At 37.3% G+C, this 24,346-nt stretch overlaps 1 pseudogene; it reads left to right on the forward strand.

Moving 5' to 3' along the window:
- Window positions 1–3,861: 3,861 nt before the first annotated feature.
- On the forward strand, window positions 3,862–22,717 carry LOC129081027 (peptidyl-prolyl cis-trans isomerase A-like; annotated as a pseudogene).
- The last annotated feature ends 1,629 nt before the right edge of the window (window positions 22,718–24,346 follow it).

Consider the following 24,346-nt stretch of genomic DNA (forward strand, 5'->3'; position numbering starts at 1 on the left):
GAAGACAAGGGCAAGTGCCTTAATGATAAAGGGTAAGGGGTTTAATTAATGTAACTGTCCTTCGCAGCATGAGCTGACCAGAGGTATGAGAGAGGAACAGAGCACACTCTAAAGAATTCACTTTTAGGCCTGATTACCTTGGCAACCACCAGATCTGATTTATGGCTGTTTTTCCTGCACTGTTTCAAGCCTGAGCCAGGCGGGAGGAGGGAACCACCAAGAGATAAGGAGACTGCTTCTTGGCTGCAGTGAGGACTCTGGCCATGTCCAAGCCAAGCCGAGAGGTGTGGGGGCCTTTTTGCCCCTTCTCCGTGTCCCCAATTTCTTATCTGCTGCCCATATCGGCCAATGCCTGCCTTAGGTTGCCCCTCCCCCGAGGGGTCTTACCCGTCATTGGCAAGGACCTCACAAGGCAAAGCAGAGGGGGCAGGGGCATAGGGAGCGAGAGAGGGGAACAGGTCATGTCGCCTCAGGAGCCTGTTTCTCCAAGGCCTCATCATTTTTCCAGCCTTGAGGCCCACCAGCCTGTTGGCAGGGTTATAGCTCCTGAAACCAGGCTGGGCATTTCCCAACAGTCTTTGTTACAGGCCTTTCTTCTTCATTACTTGGAATATTTCTTGCCATTCCCTTCTGGCTTGTAGTGTTTCTGTTGAGAAGTCAGCTGCTAGCTGTACAGGGGCTTCCTTATATGTTACTACTTCTTTCTCCCTTGCTGCCTTTAGGATTCTCTGTTTGTCTGTTATATTTGCCATTTTAATGATGATGTGTCTTGGAGTGGGCCTCATTGGGTTCCTCTTGAATGGGACCCTGTGTGCTTCCTGGACTTGTGTGACTTTGTCTCTCCTCCAATTAGAGAAATTTTCCATCATTACTTTTTCAAACAGGTTCTCTATCCCTAGCTCCTCTTCTCCTTCTGATATCTCTATTACACGGATATTATTATGTTTCAGGTTGTCCTGAATTTCCCTAAATGCCTCTTCATTCTTTTTGAGTTTATTCATTTTCTTTCTTTTTCTGGGAACTTTTTTTCTACCTTATCTTCCAGTTCGCAGATTCAATCCTGTGCTTCATCGAGCCTGCTGTTGATTCCTTCTACTGTGTTCTTCAATTCAGAAATTGTATTCTGCATTTCCTCTTGTCTCTTATTGATAGTTTCTATGTCCTTTTTCATGCTGATAGTTTTCAGTAAGTGCCTCGTATTTTCCCTGTAGTTTGGTAATTCTCTCTTAGCTCACTGAGTTTATTGACCTTCCTTTGAACCATTGTTTGGAATATTAATATCTGATAGTTTACTTGCCTCTATTTCACTTCATTCTCTTTCTGGGGATTCCTCCTTTCCTTTGATTGGGGGGTGTTTCTTTGTCTTCCCATTATTTGTGAGACTCTTCTTTTTTGTTTCTGCTTCTTAACTTGATCTGTCTTGATTTCCTGACTTTGTGGTGTGAACTTCTATGTAGGAGACCACTGTTTTTTCTTTCTGCATCTGCCTCTGAAGACGTCAGATGTTGACCCTGTCTGACCTTAGGCAGTCTGTTCAAGACTTCCAGTAATCTACTGTCTGTGGCTGTCTCCTTCAGCTGTTAATCTAGTCATTCTGCATTCAGCAGTCAGGCTTAGACAACACAGGGTGGGGCATAGTCCCTCTTGTGGGTGGGGTTATTGGGACCTCTCACACTGCTGCCACTCAGAGGAATGATCTGCATGAGCAAGATGGCGGCTGCTGAATGGGGGATGAGTTAGCACTGGGATCCCACCGACTACTCTCTCAGTTCTCTCCCCAAAGCCTCCTTCCCCAGACTCTCCTCAGGCATCTCTAGCCCACTCTGCCCTGCCTTTGCCAGAGACCAGGGTAAGTGGCTGCCAATTAAAATTTATGCATTGGCCCTTTAAATGGCTCTTTGTATCTCCAGCCACCTATCTCTGGCAGAGAGCAACCCTGCCACTTTTCATAGCTGGTTGTTATCTATGTACTTTTTGGGTTCTGGTGCTGTAGGTTGGAGATCCCCACTTATGTTTTAGACATCACTCTTCTCAGGGGGACCCAACTGGCCATTTCAATATCCTTCTGGTGCTGTTGCCCATGGGCTCCCCACCCACCTTCTTGAGTCTCTACCACGTTCCTTATCAGTCATGTTTTGCTAAAGCTGATTCTTCTCTATGTTCGAGGTTATAAGACTCCTCTCTCACTATAGTTCAGTTGTTTGTGCCAGGCAACTTCTTGAAAATTTAGTTGTAATTCCAGATTAGTCCTGGGAGGAGATCAGTGTGACTTCCACTCACTCCTCCGCCATCTTGATTCTCCCAGGATGTTATTGTTGTGTTGGATGTTATCATTTTTTTTTATTTGACAAACTAGGGGAAAAGAGGTCTGTGCCCCTGACCAAATAGTCAGGTATTGCATGTTTTAAAAATTGTTGTGTAGCCCTGGCAGATGTGGCTCAGTGGATTGAGTGCCAGCCTACCAACCGAAAGGTTGCCAGTTGGATTCCCCTTCAGGGCACATGCCTGAGTTGCAGGTTAGGTCCCCAGCTAGGGGTGTGCAAGAGGCAATGGATCGATGTATCTCTTGCACATTGATGTGTCTCTCACTACTCTGTTGGATGGGCTCAATTGTAGAGTGGAGATGACAGAGGATACAATTGTTATCCTTTAAGAAAGATCAATAGAATTTACCCAATCTGAACAACAGTGAGAAAAACAAACTAGGAAAAAATGAACTGTGGGATGATAATAAAATAACCAACATTTACACCATTGAAGTCTCATGAGAGGAGGAAGAGAGTGATATTGAAAGAATATTTGGAGAAATAATTGCTGAAAACTTCTCAAATTTGTTGAAATAACCTACAGATTCAAGAATCTGAGCAAACCTTTAATGGGATACACCTAAAAAAAATCCATCCCAAGGTACATTATAACTAAATTTCTTGAAACTAGGACAAAGGAGAAAAATCTTGAAAGAAGAGAGAGAAATGACACATTACCTATAGGGCAATATCAGTTTAAATAATAGTGTATTTCTCATCTGAAACCATGGAAAACAGGAAGAAGAACTGTCAACTGAAAAACTCGCATCCAGAAAAACTATCCTCAAGGAATGAAGGGGAAATACATTCTCATATGAATGAAAAATTAAAGAATTTGTTGCTAACAGACCTGTATTTAAAGATTGCAAATGATATAATAAAATAAAATATCTTGCCCTGGCTGGATATCTCGGTTGGTTGGAGCATTGTCCCATACACCAAAATGTTGTGGGTTCGATCCCTGGCCAGGGTGCATAGGGTAGGCAACTAATTGATGTTTCTCTTTCACATTCTATCTGTCTCTTCTTTGCTCTCTAAAATCAATAAACATATCCTTGGGTGAAGATTTAAAAAAGGTATCTTTTAGTCTTAGGAAAGAAGAAGGAACAACAGAAAGAGCAGAAATATGAGTACATACAAAAGTATGTTTTATTAACTATACAATGGTATATTTTTAAATCATGTTTGATGGTTGAAGAAAAAATAACACTCTCTAATAATCAAAATAACAATGATTAAATACAGGGAAGGTAAAAGTGAAAGGACTTAAGGGGAAATAGGTCCTGGACTTATCTCAAAATGGTAAAATGTTGATTATAATGGCCTGTGATAAGTCACATAGGTATATTTGGTATTTAAATACCTAAGCAACCACTACAAACCATACAAAGAGATAAACTTAAAAAATACCACAAATAAATACAGACCAAACCCCAAATGTTCAAGGAACTCCCAAGAAATCAAGAAAAAGAGGAACAAAATCCAGAGGAAACAAAAAGAAAATAAATAATAGGTGGCGTAAACGCTAACATATCAATAGTGACTTTAACTGCAAATGGTCCAGAAACACAAAGCAAAAGAAAGAGATAACCAGACTTCTGACCAAGATGAGGGCACAGGTAAACACACTTTGTTTCCTCACACAACCAAAGAAGGACAACTGCAAATTTAAAAACAGAAAACAACCAGAACTGTCAGAAAATCGAAATGTATGGGAGCCAAACAACCAAGGAGCTAAAGAAGACATGTTCATTCAAACTGCTAAGAGGGGCAGAGATGGGCAGGCAGGGCAGAGAGGATGCACGGCAAGACAGTAGACCAGGCAGGTGGGCAAGGCAGCGGCTGGCAGACCAGGAAGCCCACATTCACGTGTTGATAAGCTGGAAGGAACAACTAGGGAGCGAGACAGACCATGCATCCCAGTGTTCCAGCGTTGGAAACTAAAGCCTCAAAACCTCTGGCTGTAAAAACCTGTGGGGGTTGCAGCAGCAGAAGAAACTCCCAGCCTCACAAAAGAGTTTCTTGTAGAGACCCATGGAGTCTTAGAACATACACAAACCCACCCACTTGAAAATCAGCACCAGAAGGACCCAATTCAATTGTGGGTAGCAGGGAGAAGTGACTGTAAGTGGGGCGAGATCCAAGCAAGCTGCATTGTTCCCTCTCTGACTGCTCCACCACATACAGCACCACCAACACAGTGAAGCAGTTTGATCCACCCTGCCAAACACCTAAGACTCTGCCCCTTACAATATAGCAGGTGCACCAAGACAAAGAAATATGGCCCAAGTGAAAGAACTGATCAAAACTCAAAAAAAGAACAAAGCAATGAAGAGATAGACAAACTATAAGATGCAGTGTTTGAAACAATGTTAATCAGGATGCTCACAGAAGTGGTTGAGTACAGATGCAAAATAGAGTAAGAAGTGAAGTCTATGCAAAGTGAAATAAAGGAAAATATCCAGGGAACCAACAGTAAAGAGAAGGAAACTGGGACTCACATCAACGATTTAGAGCAGAAGGAAGAGAGAAACTTTCAACCAGAACAGAATGAAGAAACAAGAATTCAAAAAAAAAAATGAGGAGAAGATTAGGAACCTCTGGGACAACTTTAAATATTCCAACATCCATATTATAAGAGTGCTAGAAGGAGAAGAACAAGAGGATAAAATTGAAGACTCATTTGAAAAAAACAATGAAGGAGAACTTCCCCAATCTGGCAAAGGAATTAGACTTCCAGGAGATCCAAGAATCTCACAGAGTCCCAGAGAAATTGGACTCAAGAAGGAACACACCAAGACACATCATAATTAAGTCATCCAAGATTAAAGATAAGGAGAGAATCTTAAAAGCACTGAGAGAAAAGAAGACAGTTACCTACAAAGGAGTTCCAATAAGATTATCAGCTGATTTCTCCAAAGAAACCTTTCAGGCAAGAAGGGGCTGGCAAGAAGTATTAAAAGTCATGAAAGACAAGGACCAACATCGAAGATTACTCTATCCAGCAAAGCTCTCTTTTAGAATGGAAGACCAGATAAAGTGCTTCCCAGATAAGGTAAAGTTAAAAAAGTTCTTCATCACCAAGCCCTTATTACATGTAAAGTTTAAGGGACTTACTAAGAAAAAGAAGATCAAAACTAGGAACAGTAAAATGACAACAAACTCACAACTATAAACAACTGAACCTGAAGAACAAAATTAAAAAAAAAAAAAACTAAGCAAACAACTAGAACAGGAACAGAAGCACGGAAATGGAGACACATGGAGGGTTATAAGCAGGGAGGGGTGAGGGGAGAATGGAGGACAAGGTACAGGGTTTAAGAAGCATAATTGGTAGGTACAAAATAGACAGTGGAGATTAAGAATAGTATCAGAAATGGAGAAGCCAAAGGCTTTATATGTACAACCAATGGACATGAACTAAGGAAGGAGGGGACTGCTGATGGGAGAGGGGGTTCAGGGTGGATGAAGATAAATAGGAGAAAGAAATAGGACTACTGTAATAGCATAAACAATAAAATATATTTGAAATAAAGAAAGAGACAACCAGAGTGGATTTTAAAAATGACCCAATTATCTTTTGTTCGTAAGAAATTCATTTCAAATTCTATGATATGGGTTAAAATAAAATGATGGAAAAAGATATACTATGCAAGTATTAATTTTTAAAAACCAGGAAAGACTCTGTTAACTTCTGAAAAAGTAGAATCCAGAGCAAAGAAAATTACTGAAGTGGAGGTGAGATGACAAAGGATGGCATTAAATAATAATGACATCAAAGGACTAAGAAAACATAATGATCTTAAATGTGTAGGCATTTAAGAGCTAAACAACAGAGCCTTAAAATGCATGAAGAAAAAACTGATAGAGCTGAAAGGGAAAATAGGCAGCTCCACAATTATAACTAAGGAATTCAACATGACCTCTCAGCAACTGATATTATTAATACACAGAAAATCAACATAAACACAAAATATTTGAACACTACAATTGAGGCAGTATAGTAAGAATCTAGGGAAATTCCTTGCAAGTAGAATAAGGGAAATGGGAACAAAATAATTAAATGAGGCCAAACAATTTGAGCAATATATAGCCAGCAAATGACCAAAAGGTTTTATCTACTCTAACCAAGGTCACTTAGGAGCACAGGGTTTACACATTCAAAAGTGTCCCAGGGCAGACTAGCCTGGATCCCGGTCCCCCTTCAATAATGTTCTTTAAAATATGCAAAAAGAATAAAGAGGCATTAAGTAAAATGCAGGACAACCTGAAACATAATAATATCCACATAATAGGGACACCAAAAGGAGAAGAAGAGGAGCAAGGGATAGAGAACCTGTTCAAAAAAGTAATGATGGATAACTTTTCTAACTGGAGGAGAGACAAAGTCACACAAGTCCAGGAAGCACAGAGGGTCCCATTCAAGAGGAACCCAAGGAGGCCCACTCCGAGACACATCATCATTAAAATGGAAAGTATAAAAGGCAAACAGACAATCCTAAAGGCAGCAAGGGAGAAACAGAGAGTAACATACAAGGGAACCCTGATACAGCTAGGAGCTAACTTCTCAACAGAAACACTGCAAGCCAGGAGGGAATGGCAAGAAATATTCCAAGTAATGAAAAGCAAGGGTCTACAACCAAGGCTGCTCTACCCAGCAAGGCTCTCAATTAAAATAGAAGGGGAAATAAGGAGTTTCCCAGACAAAAGAAGGCTAAAAGGATACGTCTCTAACAAACCAGCACTACAAGATATGCTAAAGAGACTGGTTTAAGAAGATGAAGAAAAAGAGTGAGAAGAAGAAAAACACAGGTACAAAGAGAAGAAATGAATCAGTTTCTATGAGTAATAACTCTCAGTGTAAATGGACTAAATGCCCCAATCAAAAGATACAGGATAGCTGAATGGATAAGAAAACATGACCCACACATATCCTGCCTGCAAGACACCCACCCTAGAACAAAGGACCTACACAGACTGAAAGTAAAGGGAGGGAAAACAATATTCTAACGAAATGGACAGAAAAAAAAGCAGGGGTAGCAATACTTCTGTCAGACAAAGTAGACTTCAAATCAGAGGCCATAAAAAGAGACCCAGAGGGACACTTTATAATACTCAAAGGAAGAATCCATCAAGAAGACATAAACATTGTAAACCTGTATGCACCCAACATAGGAGCACCCAACTATATCAGGAAAATCTTGGAAGACTTCAAGAAAGATATAGACAGCAACACACTGATAGTAGGGGATTTTAACACCCCACTGCCAAAAATGGATAGATCTTCCAAACAAAACATCAACAAGGATATTGTGGAACTGAACGGCGCATTAGATCAAATGGACTTAAATGATACATATAGAACCTTTCATCCCAAAGAAGCAAAATACACAGTCTTTTCAAATGCACACGGAACATTTTCAAAGATAGACCACATGATAGGACACAAAACAAGCCTCAACAAATTCAAGGAAACTGAAATCATAACAAGCATTTTCTTGGACAACAAGGGCTTGAAACCAGAAACCACTCTCAAGGAAAAAAATCAAAAACATTCAAACTCATGGAGACTGAATAGCACGCTATTAAACAATGAATGGGTCAACAATGAGATCAAAAAAGAAATCAGAAAGTTTCTGGAAACAAATGAAAATGAACACCCAACAGTCCAAAGCCTATGGGACACAATGAAGGCAGTCCTGAGAGGGAAGTTCATAGCAACACAGGCCTACCTAAAAAAGATAGAAACATTTCAAATAAACGACCTAGCCCTACATCTTCAAGAACTGGAGAAAAGACAACAAACAAAGCCCAGAGCAAGTAGAAGAAAGAAAATAATCAAGATCAGAGCACAACTGAATGACATAAAGACTAAAAGAACAATTCAAAGGATCAACCAATCCAGGAGCTGGTTCTTTGAAAAGATAAACAAAATCGACAAGCCTTTAAGCAGACTCATCCAGAAAAAAGGGAGAGGAGAAATAACAACTGATACCACAGAAATACAAAGGATTGTAAGAAATTACTATGAACAAGCCTATGCCAAGAAATTTGGAAACCTGGGTGAAATGGACAAATTTCTAGCAAAATATAACCTTCCAACACTGAATGAAGAAGAAGCAGAAAGCCTGAACAGGACGATAACAGCTGGTGAAATTGAAGCAGTAATCAAAAAACTCCCGGCACACAAAAGCCCTGGACCGGACGGTTTCACAGGAGAATTTTACAAAACATTTAAGGAAGAGCTAACCCTTGTCCTTCTCAGACTATTCCAAAAAATCCAAGAAGAGGGAAGTCTCCCAAACTCTTTTTATAAGGTCAGCATCATCCTAATCCCAAAACCAGATAAAGACACAACAAAGAAAGAAAACTACAGGCCAGTATCACTGATGAACATAGATGCTAAAATCCTCAACGAAATATTGGCAAACGGCATCCAACAATACATTTAAAAGATCATCCACCATGATCAAGCGGGATTCATCCCAGGAATGCAAGGATGGTTCAATATTCACAAATCAATACATGCAATACATCACGTAAACAAAAGGAAAGACAAAAACCACATGATCATATCAAGGGATGTGGAAAAAGCATTTGATAAGGTACAGCACCCATTTATGATAAAAAACACTCAGCAATGTGGGAATAAAGGGTGCATGCCTCAACATAATAAAGGCCATATATAAAAAACCTACAGCCAACATCTTACTCAACAGGCAAAAACTAAAAGCTTTCCCACTAAGATCGGGAACAAGACACGGATGTCCGCTTTCACCACTTTTATTCAACATAGTATTGCAAGTCCTAGCCATGGTGTTCTGACAAGAAAAAGGAATAAAAGGCATCCAAATTGGAAAGGAGGAAGTAAAACTATCATTGTTTGCAGATGACATGATAGTGTGCATAGAAAACCCTACAGACTCCACCAAAAAAACTACTCGACCTAATAAGTGAATTTGGCAAAACAGCAGGATGCAAAGTCAACAGTCAGAAAGCAAAGGCATTTTTGTACACCAACAATGAAATATCAGAAGCAGAAATCAGGGGGGGAAATCCCATTTGCTATAGCATCCTGGAGTTCCCATCCTGTACATTTCTAACCATAGCTGTAATGCTGAGTGGATGCCAGATGATTATGGAGCTCCTCATTTCCAATTCTTAAAAGACAAAGTTCCTCTGCTTTTTTCCAACCAAATTTCTCTGTTGCCAGTTTTTTAAACATACTACAGCATGAATTATTATTCCACTCAAATTTTTGCTCTGTTAGGAGTTGAGTATATTTAAATACACTTACTTTTTGATGTTGTTTTGAAAACGGTATTTTGTATCATTTTAAAATTTATTCCATCTTTACATAAACCAGATAACTGCTCACAACTTCATAAAAATTCATAAATCAAAGAGAAAATTTTGAAGAATATTTAAAAATAGAATTGACTTTCAAGTGAAAATATTGGACACAACGTACCAAAATAAGTTGGATGCAAGTAAATCATTCTTGAGAGTGAAATTTGCAGCACTGAATGCTTACATTAGACATGATAAAAGAATGGAAGTAAATAATCTAAGTTCCTGCATTAAAGCACTAGAAAAAAAGAGGACAAAAGTAAACCCAAGGAAAAGGAGTAAGTAAAAGGAACAAAAATTCAGAGCAGTTGAAGTTGAAAATAAGAAACCTTAGAGAAAAATCAATGAAATGAAAGTCTGGTTCTTTTTTAAAAATATAGAAAATTGATAAACTTTAAAGAAGAATGACAAAAATTAAGAGAGAAAACACACATTACCAATATGAGGAATGGAACCTAACATTTCACCATATATCCTGTAGCCATTAAGATAGTAATGGAATACTACAGAAAACATTGCACTCATAAATGGGACAACTTAAAAGTAATGGACTTCTTTTCAAAAACCACAAACTGTCAAACAACTAAGATGAAATAGATTATCTCAGTAGTTGTATAAACAATAAAGAAGTTGAATTTATTTAAATAACTTCCCCCCAAATAAATTTCCATTCCAGATGTTTTCACTGGAGAATTCTACCAAACGTTTAAAGAAGAATTAACACCAGTTTTACATAATCACTTTCAGATGAGGAAAGAAAAGTTTCTAATTCATTTTTGAAGCCAATATTACTCTAATATCAAAACCATAAAAACCCAGTACAAAAAGAAAACTACATGGGGGTGGGAGGGGCAGGAGAAAGTGGTGGTGGGTAAATGGAGACAAATGTATTTGAACAATAAAAATAAAAAAACCCTACAGACCATATCTGTCAAGAACAAATACAAAAATACAGCAGATACAAATGTATACAACAATGTATAGAAAAAATTATGCACTGTGACCAAGTGGGATTTATTATAGGTATGCAAGGCTGGTTTAAAATGTGAAAAATCAACGCCATTTGCCAGATAAAGAGACTAACAAATAAAAACCATATCAATTAATGCCTAAAAAACATTTGACACATTCTAACACCTATTTATGATTTTTTAAAAAAATTTCATTGAACTTACTGTAGTAACATAGGTTCACAATAAAACATCATCTGCACACTGCACTGTGCACCCATTGCCCCAAGCAAAGTATCTTTTTGTCTCCACTTCCCCTCTTTGCCCACCTCCACCTACCCCTCATCCCCCCTTAATCCTGCTATCACTACACTGTTGTCTGTGTCTATGTGTTTTACATATATATGGGGTTGTTTTTTTTGCTTAATCTCTTCACCTTCTTTCATCCAGCTCCCAACCCCTGCTCCCTTCTGACAGCTGTTAGTCTGTTCCATGTATCCATGCCTCTGTTTCTATTTTGTTTGTCAGTGTATTTTGTTCATTAGATTCTACATATAAGTGAGATCATGTGGTATTTGTCTTTCTCTCACTGGCTTATTTCACTTAGCATAATAATCTCCAGGTCTATCCATGATGTCACAAAAGGAGATATCCTTTTGTGTGTGTGTACACAACCAAGTAGTCTTGCATTGTGTGAATGTACCATAGCTCTTATTTTTAAACATATTTATTTATTCTTTAGAGAGAGGGGAAGGGAGAAAGAAAGACAGGGAGAGAAACAGCAGTGTGAGAAATACAGATCAGTTGCCTTCTCGTATGTGTTGCTACCTGGGACATAACCCAGGCATGTGCCCAGACTGGGAATCGAACTGGTAACACTAGTTCTGTGGTATGTCACTCCACCAATGGAACCACACTGGTCAAAACTGTGTTACAGCTTTTTTATACACTCATCTACTGCTGGGCACTTGGGCTGTTTCCAGACTTTGGCTATTGTAAGTAATACTGCAATGAACATTAAGGTGCATATATTCTTTCTAATTAGCATTTTGGATTTCTTTGGATACATTCCCAGGAGTGGAATCACTGGGTCAAAAGACAGTTTCCTTTTTAATTTTTTTGAGGAAATTTCATACTGTTTTCCACAGTGGCTGCACCAGTCTGCATTCCCACCAACAGTGCCCTAGGGTCCTCTTTTCTCCACATCTTTACTAGCACTGTTGTTTGTTGATTTATTCATGATGGCCATTCTGACAGGCATGAGGTGATACCTCATTGTGGTTTTAATTTGCACCTCTCTGATGATTAGGGACATTGGGCATTTTTTTGTGTGTCCATCAACCATCTCTGTGTCCTCTTTGGGGAAGAGTCTATTCAGGTCCTTTGTCCATTTTTTTCAATTGGATTGTTTGTTTGTCTTCTTGGTATTGAGTTATGTAAATTTTTTATGTATCTTGAAAATTAACCTCTTATCAGATATATCATGGCAAATATGTTCTCCCATACAGTGTATTCCTTTTTCATTTTAATGATGATTTCTTTAGCTGTGCAGAAGCTTTTTAGTTTGATGTAGTCCCATTTGTTTGTTTTTTCTTTGTTTCCCTTGCCTTAGGCAATATGTAGGTAAAAACATTGCTACAAGAAATGTCTGAGATTTTACTGCTTATGTTTTTGCCATTTACATTTAAGTCTTTTATTTATTTTTAGCTTATTCTTGTGTATAGTGTAAGTCGGTGGTCTAATTTCATTTTTTTCCCCATGTATCTGTCTAATTTTCCCAACACCATTTATTGAGGAGTCTGTCTTTACCTCATTGTATGTTCTTGCCTCTTTTATCAAATATTAATTGACCATAAATGCATAGGTTTATTTCTGGGCTCTCTATTCTCTTCCATTGATCTATATAGCCAGTTCTTGTGACAACACTATGCTGTTTTGATTATTATTGCCTTGTAGTATAGTTTAATGTCAGGTAGTGTGAAAACTCTAGCTTTGTTTTTCTTAAAATTAATGAGGCTATTTGCTGTCTTTTGTGGTTCCATAAATTTTTTTTGAATATTTGTTTTAGATCTGTGAGATATGCCACTTGTTTTTTAGTAGGAATTGTATTGAGTCTGTAGATTGCTTTGGGTAGTATGGACATTTTAATGGTGTTAATTTTTCCTATCCAAGAACACAATATATGCTTCCACTTATTTGTATCTTCCTCAATTTCTTCTGTATCTTATAATTTTTTGAGTACAGATCTTTTATATCTTTGGTTAAATTTATTCCTAATTACCTTATTTTTATGTTACAATAGTTGATGAGATTGTTTTATTACTTTGTCTTTTTGGTAGTTCATTATTGTTGCATTAAAATGCCACCAATTTCTGAATATTAATTTTGTATCCTGTTACTTTACTGAATTCATTTATTAGATCTAGTAGTTTTTTGGTGGAGTCATTAAGATTTTCCATTTATAATATCATGTCATCTATGAATAATGACATTTTTACTTTCTCCTTTCTAATTTCAATGCCTTATATTTCTTCTTCTTGTCTGATTGCTGTGGTTAGTACTTCTAGTACTATGTTGAATAAGAGTGATTAAAGTAGACATTCCTGTCATGTTCCTTGTCTTAAAGGAAATGCTTTTTGTTTTTGCTCACTGAGTATAATGTTGACTGAAGGTTTGCCTTATATAGCCTTTATTGTATTGACAAATGATCCCTCTATTCCCATTTTGCTGACAGTTTTATCATAAATGGCTGCTGGATTTTATCAAATGCTTTTTCTCTATCTATTCATATGATCATGTGATTCTTTTTTTTAGATTTCATTTATTTAGCTTTAGAGAGAGTGAGGGAGGGAGAAAGAGAGGGATAAAAACATCGATATGACAGAGAAACATTGGTCAGTTGCCTTCACACACACCCCAACCAGGGACTAGGCCGGCAACCCAGACATGTGTCCTAAGATTGAATCAATGACCTTTTGTTTTGTGGTACCATGCCCAACCAACTGAGCCCCACTGTTCAGGGCAATCATGTGATTTTTATATTTCAATTTGTTTATGTGATGTATCATGTTTATTGATTTGTGAATATTATACTTAACCTTGCTTCCATCCCTGGAATAAATCTCACTTGATTAAGGTATATGATCTTTTTAATGTATTGCTGGATCTGGTTTGCTTATATTTTGTTGAGGATTTTAGCATATATGTTCATCAGGGATATTGGCCTACAATTTTCTTTCTTTGTAGTGTCTTTATCTAGTTTTAAAATGAGGATAATGTTGACCTTATAAAAAAAAGCATGAAAGTATTCCTTCTTCTTGAACTTTTTGGAATAGTTTAAGAAGGATAGGCATTAGTTCTTCTTTGAATGTTTGATAAAAATTGCCTGTTAAGCCATTCAATCCAGGGCTTTTATTTGCTGTTAGCACTTTCATGGATGGAATTAATCTTTCAGGCTGGCTGACTAAATGGATAAACCTCAATCACTGTGTATGAGTCTCTGTGCCTGGGCTTCCCCCTGAGGCAGAGTTTTCTCAGCAGGATCTAATGTCTGCTGGAATCCCCTTTGGGTGTGCTACTTGTGTGGCTAGTTGGGTCAAAGTCTGGTGTGGTCTGAAGGCCACTACTGGTTGTGTTGGTTCTGGGAGTACTTGGGCAGGGCTCAGGTACAGGTTGATGTCAGATGCATGTAACCAGCCTTGGGCTACCTGTCTGGAGGTAACACACTATTCATGTTTGTGGCTGCTATTCATATATTTTTTTAAATGCTCTCAGGAATGGTATCAGCCAAATGGCAGAGTGGAACAATTCAAAAAATCAGTCCTTCCACTGATGCAACCAAGAAGTTGGCAAAAACTGACAAAATCAACTTATTTTGGAATTTTGGGATCTAATTAAAATTTTACAGAAACCAGTGCTTAAAGAAGAAACAGGCTATTACATTTCAGTAAGAAAACATTGTGTTCTGGCTTACCTATCATACCCATTCCCCATCTAAGTAGTGGCTGTGGGGATGAAATCCTGAAATCTTCATGCACCTTACTGGTGATAGGGGTGCAATATGGATCTTGTTCTCAAAAAACTGTAGTTATGTTTTTTGGTATTTCTGGTGATCAGCATGACCTTTGTTTTTACCTACGTTGGGCTGAAGCAGCTTTCCAGGATACATATGATAAAACTATTTAAAAACATATACCATTGGTAGTCACCTGGGTTAAGAGATAACAAAGGTAGAAAAGCCTTGGAAAACCCAAAACCTAGGAAGAATGAGGCTGTGGAGGGAGATTGTTGGGAGAATAAGGCTCTAATGGGCTACTGCTTATACCAGGGAATACAGCATACAACACACATGCTGAGAGCCAAATGCTTGCTCAGAAAATATTTGTTATGAACATTGGTTTTCATATCTGGCTCATTTTTGAGCTACGCACAAGCAGGAGTTAAAGGCTAAGTCAGAACTGGGGGCATCCTGGCTTGGTGTTTTAAGATTACCCTAGCTTAGACTCAATCTGCAAATAATAAGTATTGTTTTCCTTTTTTCTTTAGAATCAGGTATTTAAAGAAATCTCTGTCAGGACTCTTGGCTCACTGCTGAGATAACAAAACAGAAACTTCCATGGCCACACAAAATGATGAACATGGTCTTTGCAAAGATAGTTCGGAAAAGCCACGGAACAAGAAGGCAACAGCAGTCCTCAACAATCAACAGTAGAAAATCATAGGGAAGGGGGAGACTCTTATTTCCAGAGTTACCACATTATATTTCAATAGTATTAAAAAATGTACCATCTTAAGCAAAAAAATTACAAGGCATACAAAGAAACAGGAAAGTATGGTTATTTGCATAAAAAATGAATTGACATAAACTGTGCTTGACAAAACTTAGATACTGGATATATTAGACAAACACTTTAAGTCAATAGTCTTAAATATGATAAAAGAAAACCATGGACAAAGATATAAAGGAAACTGGTAAAGCAATATATGAACAAAATGAGAATATCAATAAAGATATAAAAATTGTAACATGGAACCAAACAAAAATTTTGGAGCTGAAAAGTAAGATAGTTGAGATGAAAAAGTCACTAGAGTGTTGCAACAGCAACCTGATTTGATTATTTCAATAGTCCCTTCTTCAGATTGTATCCAAAGATACAAATACATTTAAATTAGAAGGATGAACATACATATCCCATACAAATAGTAACCAATGGAGAACAGGGGTAGCTATGTTTAATAACAGAGAAAATAGACTTTAAGTCAAAAATTGTTCTAGGAGAAAATAAATACATCATATATTGATGAAAGGGACAATTGATTAAGAGGACAATTGCTGAGAACTTCCCAGTCTTGGGGAGACAATTGGACATCTAAGTTCACAAAAATGATAGGACAATGTATCATCTCAATGCTAAACAACCTTCTCCAAGACATGGTATAATGAAACTGTCAAAAATCATAGATAAAGACTGAATCCTATATGAAGCTAGAGAAATAAAGATTACAACCTACAAAAAAAAATCCCATTATTCAATGGGCAGATTTCTTAGCAGAAACCATACAGTCCAGGAAAAACAAGGATGACATTCAAAGTGTTGACAGAAAAAAATTTCAGCCAAGAATATTCGGTCCAGAATAGTCATAAAGGAGAAATACTTTCCCAGACATAAGCTGAGGGAGTTCATCACTACCAGCCCTGCTTTGCAAGAAATGCTGAAAGGAGTTCTTCAAGCTGAAATGCAGAGATGTGAATAAGTGACATGAAAATATACAAAAGCATCCTACACACAGGTAAAGGTAAATACACAATCAGATTTAGAAAATTCTAATTCTTTAATAGGATCATGTGTACCCCTTAACTATAGTACAAAGGTTAAAGGAACAGACTAGTATGATAACTATATTTTATTAATGCTACTATAAGTTGTTAATGAGAGCACAATTTAAAAGAAGTAAATTATAGCATCAAAAATACATTGGGGGAAAAGGGTGGAGCTTTTGTATTTGATTGAAATAAGTTACTATCAGCCTAAAATGAACTGTTTTATCTACAAGACATCTTATGTAAGCCTCATGGTAACCATAAACAAAAACCTAGAATAGATTCACAAATGATAACAAAAGAGGAATCAGCATGCCACAATGGAAAATCACCAATTTAGGTAGGCAAAAGCAGAGGGAAGAAGAAAGTAGAACTACAATATAGCCAGAAAGTAATTAATAAGAATGGCATTAGTACTATACTTTTAGAAATGGACAGATCATATAGACAGAAAATCAATAAAGAAATGTTGGATTTGAACCATAGTCTAGACCAATGAATCTAATGCACATTTATAGAACAGTCTGTCCAGGTAGCAGAATATAGATCTTTTCTTAGCATACATAGAACATTCTCTAGGGTAGATCACATAATAGGCCACAAAACAAGATTAGCAAATTTAAGAAGATTGAAATTGCACCAAATATCTTTTCTGAGGACAATGGCATGAAACTAGAAATCAGCAACAAAAATAAAGCTGGAAATTTTCAAGCAAGTGGAAACTACAATTTTCAAACAAGTGGAAACTGAACAACTAATAGGTCAAAGAAAAAAATGAAAAGGGAAATGAAAAATCTCAAAACAAATCAAAATGGAAACACAATACACCAAAGCTAAGGTATGCTGCAGGAGGAGTTCTAATGGGGATGTTAATACTGTTAAATCCATATATTAAGGAAATTGCAAGATCTTAAATACTACCTAACGTCACATTTCAAGGAACTAAAAAAGGAGAATAAACTAAACACAAACTTAAAAGAAGGGAAATAACAATGAACAAAGTGGAAATAAATGAAATAGAGACCAGAAAAACAAATGAATAAATTGATGAAAGTAAGAGCTACTTTTCCAAAATGATAAATGAAATTGGCAAACCTTAACTAGACTAATTAAGAAAAAATAGAAGACTCAAATAAAATTAGGAATGCAAGAGTAAACATTACAGCTGACACTATTCTATTTATAAGATCATAACAGACTGCCATGAACAATTATATGCTAATAAATTGGATAAGCTAGAAGAAATGGATAATTTCCAAGAAATATACAACTTAGCAAGACTGAATTAGGAAGAAATAGAAAACTGAACAAACCAATATGAAGTAATGAATATGAACAGTCATCAAAAATCTCCCAGTACAGAAAAGCCCAAGACCAGATGGCTTCACTGGTGAGCTCTATCAAACATTTTTTAAAAGACCTAATTCCATTCCTTCTCAAACTTCCACAAAAATAAAGAGAAGGGAATGCCCTTGGCTGATGTGGCCCTCAGTTGGTTGGGTGTCATCCAGCAAACCACAAGGTCTCAGGTTTAATTCCTGGTCAGGACACATGCCTAGGTTGCAGGTTCTGTGCCCTGTTGGGACACATACCAAAGGCAACCAATAGATGTTTCTCTCCCACATGGATAGTTCTCTCTCTCTCTTCCTCTTTCCCTTACTTCCTTTCTAAAATCAATAAACATGTCCTTGGGTGAGGATTAAATTAAACAGAGAAGGGAACACTTTCAAAATTATATCCTAAGGCAAGTATCACCCTGATACCCAAATCAGATAAGGATACTAAAAAAGTGAACTATAAACCAATATCCCTGATGAATGTAAATACAAAAATGTTCAATAAAATATTAGCAGAGAATCAAGATGGCAGAGGAGTGAGTGGAAGTCACACTGATCTTCTCCCAGGACCAACCTGGAATTACAACTAAATTGTGGAGAAATCACCTGGAACAAACAACTGAAAAATAGTAAGAGAGAAGCCTTATAACCACAGACAGACAAAAGAATCAGCTTTAGAACCTAACTGGTAAGGAGTGCCATACAGACTTGAGAAGGTGGGCAGGGCACCCACGGGCAGCAGCACCAGAAGAATATTAAAACCGCCAGTTGGATCCCCCTGAGAAGAATAGGGTCTAAACCATAAGCGGGGATCTCTAGCCCACAGCACCAGAGCCCAAAAAGTATATTGAAAACAGCCAGCTGTGAAAAGCAGCAGGGTTGCTCTCTGCCAGAGACAGGCAGCTAGAGGTGCAAAGAACTGTTTATAGGGCCAATGCATACATTTTTATTTGCAGCCACTTACCCTGGTCTCTGGCAAAGGCGGGGGCAGAGTTGGCTAGAGACCACTGAGGAGAGACTGGGGAAGGAGGCTTTGGGGAGAGAACTGAGAGAGTAGTCAGAGAGATCTTGGTGCTGACTTATCCCCCATGCAGTAGCAGCCATCTTGCTCAGCCAGAGAGCACTCCCCCAAGTGGCACCAGCATTGGAGGGCCAAATAGCTCCACGCAAGGTGGGATTCCACCCCACCCTGTGCTGTCTAAGCCGCCTACTGAATGCAGAGTGGCAGCCACGGATAGTAGATCCCTGGGTAAAGGAGAAGCAGAGAGGTCTGGAGACACTTGAAGGGAGACGGGATGGAGGCTCTGGGGAGAGAATGGAGAGAGTAGCTGGAAGAATCCCAGTGCGGACTCCTCCCCCATACAGCAGGAGTGTGAGAGGACCCAATAACCTGCCCCCAGGAGGGACTCCACCTGGCCCTGAGCTGTCTAAGGCGGCCTGCTGAGTGCAGAGTGAATAGATTAACAGCTGAAGGAGACAGCCACAAACAGTAGATTCCTAGAAGTCTCTAACAGACTGCCTAAGGTCAGACAGGGATGACATATGACAACATCAGAGGCAGATCAAGAAAGTAAAAACAACAGTCTCCAACCATAGAAGTTCACATCACAAAGTCAGGAAATCAAGAAAGATCAACTTAAGAAGCAGAAGCAAAAGAGAGGAGTCTCACAAATAATGGGAAGACAAAGAAATATGCCCCACTCAAAGAGAAAAGAGGAATCCCCAGAAAGAGAACTAAATGAAATAGAGGCAAGTAAACTATAAGATATTGAGTTCAAAACAACGGTTCTAAGGAAGCTCAACGAGCTCAGTGAGCTCAGAGAGAATGATCAAAAACTACAAGGAAACTATGAGGAACTTACTGCAAACTATATCAGCATGAAAAAGGACATAGAAACTATGAATAAGAGACAAGAGGAAATGCAGAATACAATTTCTGAATTGAAGAACAGAGTAGAAAGAATCAAAAGCAGGCTGGATAAAGAAGCTGAGGTCCAAATCAGTGAGCTGGAGGGAAAGGTAGAAAAAAGCTCCCAGAAAGAGCAAGAAAATAAAAAAGACTCAAAAAGAATGAAGAGACATTTAGGGAAATGCAGGACAACCTGAAACATAATAATATCCATATAATAGGGATACGAGAAGGAGAAGAGGATGAGGAAGGGATAGAGAACCTGTTTGAAAAAGTAATAATGGATAGCTTCCCTAATTTGAGGAGAGAAAAAGTCACACAAGTCCAGGTAGCACAGAGGGTTCCATTCAAGAGGGACCCAATGAGGCCTACTCCAAGACACATCATCATTAAAATGGCAAATATCAAAGACAAACAGAGAATCCTAAAAGCAGCAAGGGAGAAAGAGGTAATAACATATAAGGGAGCCCCAATATGGCTAGCAGCTGACTTCTCAACACAAACACTACAAGCCAGAAGAGAATGGCAAGAAATATTCCAAGTAGTGAAAGGCAAATGTCTGCAACCAAGACTGCTCTACCCAGCAAGGCTCTCAATTAAAATGGAAGGTGAAATAAGAAGTTTCCCAGACAAAAGAAGGCTAAAAGAATACACCTCCACCAAACCAGCACTGCGAAATATGCTAAAGGGACTGCTTTAAAATGAAAAAAAAGTTTCTATGAATACCCAATTCCTTTCAGAGTTGCCAATACTTGATATTACCAACATTTTAATACGCATTAATATGATTGTGAAAAAGATGTTATTTTAATTGTTCCTATACTATTTGTTGAAACTAAACCTGTTTCTGTATATTTCTTGCCTATTTCTGTTATTTTTAAAAAGCGTTAAATGACTTTTTGGTATTCTTTATCCATTTATTGATTAGATTTGTAGAACTTTTTCCCTAAAAACACCCCTATTAACCATGTTTTAGATATGTTGCAAATATTTTCCTATTCTATAACTTGCCCTTTAACTTTTTTATGTGTATATTACAATATAGTCTTAAATGTTTAATATAGTCATACTGTCAATATTTACTTTATAGCTTCTGGGTTTGAATATTTGACTTCAGGTCATGAAAAATATTAGTTCTATTTTCTTCTAAAACTCCTTATATTCTACATACTGATTTTTAACTCACCTGAATATTTCTTCTACAATGTGTGAAATAGGGCTGTATATTTGTTTTATTTCAAGTAATAGTGGTCCATGCACCTTATTTGTTGAATAAGCCTTATATTACCCATTGATTTGAAATATCAACTTAATCATATATTATATTGTTAGACAGATATATACATTTGTCTCTAGAATGCTCAGATTTCTTGTGCTGATTATTTCAGCACTTGATTATTTCTGTGCTGGTGTCATGTTGGTTTAATTGCTGAGACTTTATAATGGTTTTAATTTTTTTAATATTTTATAATTAACTTTGACATTTAAAAATAAATAAAATCAATCTGCATTTAAGAAAGAGAGAGAGAGAGAGAGAGAGAGAGAGAGAGATGGAACTCCTCCCTTTTGCAACAACATGGATGGAACTGGAGAATATTAAGCTAAGTGAAATAAGCAAGTTGATGAAAGACAAATACCATATGATCTCACCTATAAGTGGACTCTTCAACAAAATAAACCACAGGCACGGAAACATGGAGCAGACTGAAAGTGACCAGAGGGGATAGGAAGGAGACAATGGTGGAATGAAGGGGAAGGGACTAGACAAAGGACCTGTATAAATGACCCATGGACATGGATAATAGAGTGGGAATTGACTGTGGGAGGGGGGGTGTGGGTGGAATGGGTGGAGGGGGGTAAAGGGGTAAAAATTGAAACAACTGTAATAGAATAAACATGATTTATAAATTTAAAATAAAAATAAAAATGTAATTAAAAATTCAAAAATAAAATAAAATATTAGTAAACTGAATTCAACAATACATTAAGAGGATCATATACCATGACTAAATGGAATTTATTCTTTGGCTACAAGGACACTTCAACATATCAAATCAATAAGTGTGAAATAAATTGTAAATATACATACCACATTAACAGAGTGAAAGATAAAAATAATCATCTCTATAGACGCAGAAAAGCATTTGACAAAATATAACATGCTTTCATGATAAAAGCATTTAACAAATTGGGTATGGAAGGAACCTACCTCAAAAGAATAAATATCATATATGACAAATCCACGGCTAATATCATAAACAGTAAAAGATAGAAAGCTCTTCCTTCATGATCAGAAACAAAACAAGGGTGCCCATTTTTACCACTCTTATTCAACACAGTACTAGAAGTCCTAACTAGGACAATTAGGCAAGAGAAAGAAATAAAAGGCATTCAATAATAAAAGGCAATAAAAATTGTACAAGTCTTTAGCACCTCACCATCAACAATAGATAGTCCAGACAGAAAATAAAGAAGGAAACACTAATTTGAACAATACCATAGAACAGCACCTTGCAGATGCCACTGCTCCGGAGCTTCCCACACCCAGCCATGGTCAGCCCACTGTGTTCTTTGACACTGCTGTTGATAGTGAGCCCTTGGGCCACATCTCCTTTGAGCTGTTTGCAGACAAAATTCCAAAGAGAACAGAAAACTTTCATGCTCCAAGCATTGGGGAGAAAGAATTTGGTTATAAAGTTTCCTGCTTTCACAGAATTATTCTGGGATTCATGTGCCAGAATGGTGACTTCACCCACCACAATGGCACTGGAGGCAAGTCCATCTACAGAGAGAAATTTGATGATGAGAATTTCATCCTGAAGCATATGGGCCCTGGAATCTTGTCCATGGCAAATGGTGGACCCAACAAAAACGGTTCCTAGTTTTTCATCTGCACTGCCAAGACTGAGTAGCTGGATTGCAAGTATGTGGTCTTTGACCTGGGAAAAGATAGCAGGGAGGTTGTGACAGCTATGGAGTGCTAGGGGCCCAGGAATGGCAAGACCAGCAAGAAGATTACCTTTACTGACTATGGACAACTCTAGTAAATTTGACTTATATTTTATCTTAACCACTAGACCATTTCTTTTGTGGCTCAGGAGAGCACCCCTTCAATCCCATCTGCTTGGAATGTTCTATAATCTTTGTGCTCTTGCCACAGTTCATTGGGTCTCATATTTTCCTTCTACCCTCCAAGTGTAGCTGGATTAGAAAGTTAAGTTTATAATTATGAAATAAAAACTAAACAACAATTGTAAAAACAACACTGTGGAACAATAGACCTAACAGATATATACAAATATTCCACCCAACAGTACCAGAATATACATTTTTCTCAAGTGCACATGGAATATTCTCTGGGATTCATCCTGTATTAGTGACCAATATTGCATGAAACTAGAAATTAGTAACAGGAAGATAATTGAAAAATTCACAAATATGTAGGAATTAACATACTTCTGAACAAGCAATGAGTCAAAGAAGAACTCAAAAGGGAAATCCAAAAATATTTTGAGACAAACAAAAAAGGAAATTAAACATCAAAATTCACTGGATGCAGCAAAAGCAGTACTAACAGGAAACTTTATAGCAATAAATGCCTACATTAGACAAAAACAGGTCCTGGCCTGGTAGCCCAGTTGGTTAGAGTGTTGTCCTGATATGCCAGAGTTGTGGGTCCTATCCCCAGTTAGGGCACATACAAGACTTAACAAATGAATGCATAAATAAGTGAAACAACAACTCTCTCTCCCTCTCTCCCAATAAACAAAAATTAAAAAAGAAATATCTCAAACAGCATAACTTATAACTTTACATCTTGATAAACTAGAAAAAGACCAAGCTAAACCCAAAGGTGGCAGAAGAACATAACAAAGATTATAGAGCAGAAATTAATAAAATAGAGACTAGAAAAACAATTAAAAAATCAACAAAAACTAATAACTTTTTTAAAAAAGATAAACAAAACTGACAAACCTTTACTAGACTGAAAAAGAGAGGTTCAAAAAATCATAAAAAAGAGGAAATGTTACAATTAATAATACAGAAAAACTAAAGATCATAAAAAACTGCTATGAACAATTATTTGTCAATAAATTAGGTAACCTGGAAGAGACAGACAAGTTTCTAGAAACATAAAACCTATGACAAAACCTATGACATAGAACATGTGACTGAATCATGAAGAAAAGAAAACCTGAATGAGCTAATAAAAAGTAAGGAGATTAAAGCAGTAATCAAAAACATTCCAATTAAGAAATTCTCATGCCCAGATGTCTTCACTAGTAAATTCTTCAAAACATTTAATGAATTAATGTCAATCATTCTCAAACTCTTTAAAAAATTAAAGGGTAGAGAGCACTTACAGACTCACTTTATGAGGCTTTCATTACCCTCATATTAAAACCATGTAAGAACACTACAAGAAAGGACAATTACAGTCCAATAGCTGTTATGAACACAAATTTTAAAGTCCTCAGTAAAATATTAGCATGATGTATTTAAAGCACCTTAAAAGAACAATGCACATAAATCAAGTTGAGGTTTTTTTCCTGGGACGTAAGTTTGGCTTAACAAATCAATAAGTGTGATACATCATGCTAATGCAATGAAGGATTAAATCATATGATATCTTAATTGATGTAGAAAAACATTTGATAAAATTCACTGTCATT

Source organism: Pteronotus mesoamericanus, unplaced genomic scaffold, assembly GCF_021234165.1.
Source record: "Pteronotus mesoamericanus isolate MK-2021 breed Mesoamerican mustached bat unplaced genomic scaffold, CSHL_Meso_final contig_94, whole genome shotgun sequence".
Classification (NCBI taxonomy): Eukaryota; Metazoa; Chordata; class Mammalia; order Chiroptera; family Mormoopidae; genus Pteronotus; species Pteronotus mesoamericanus.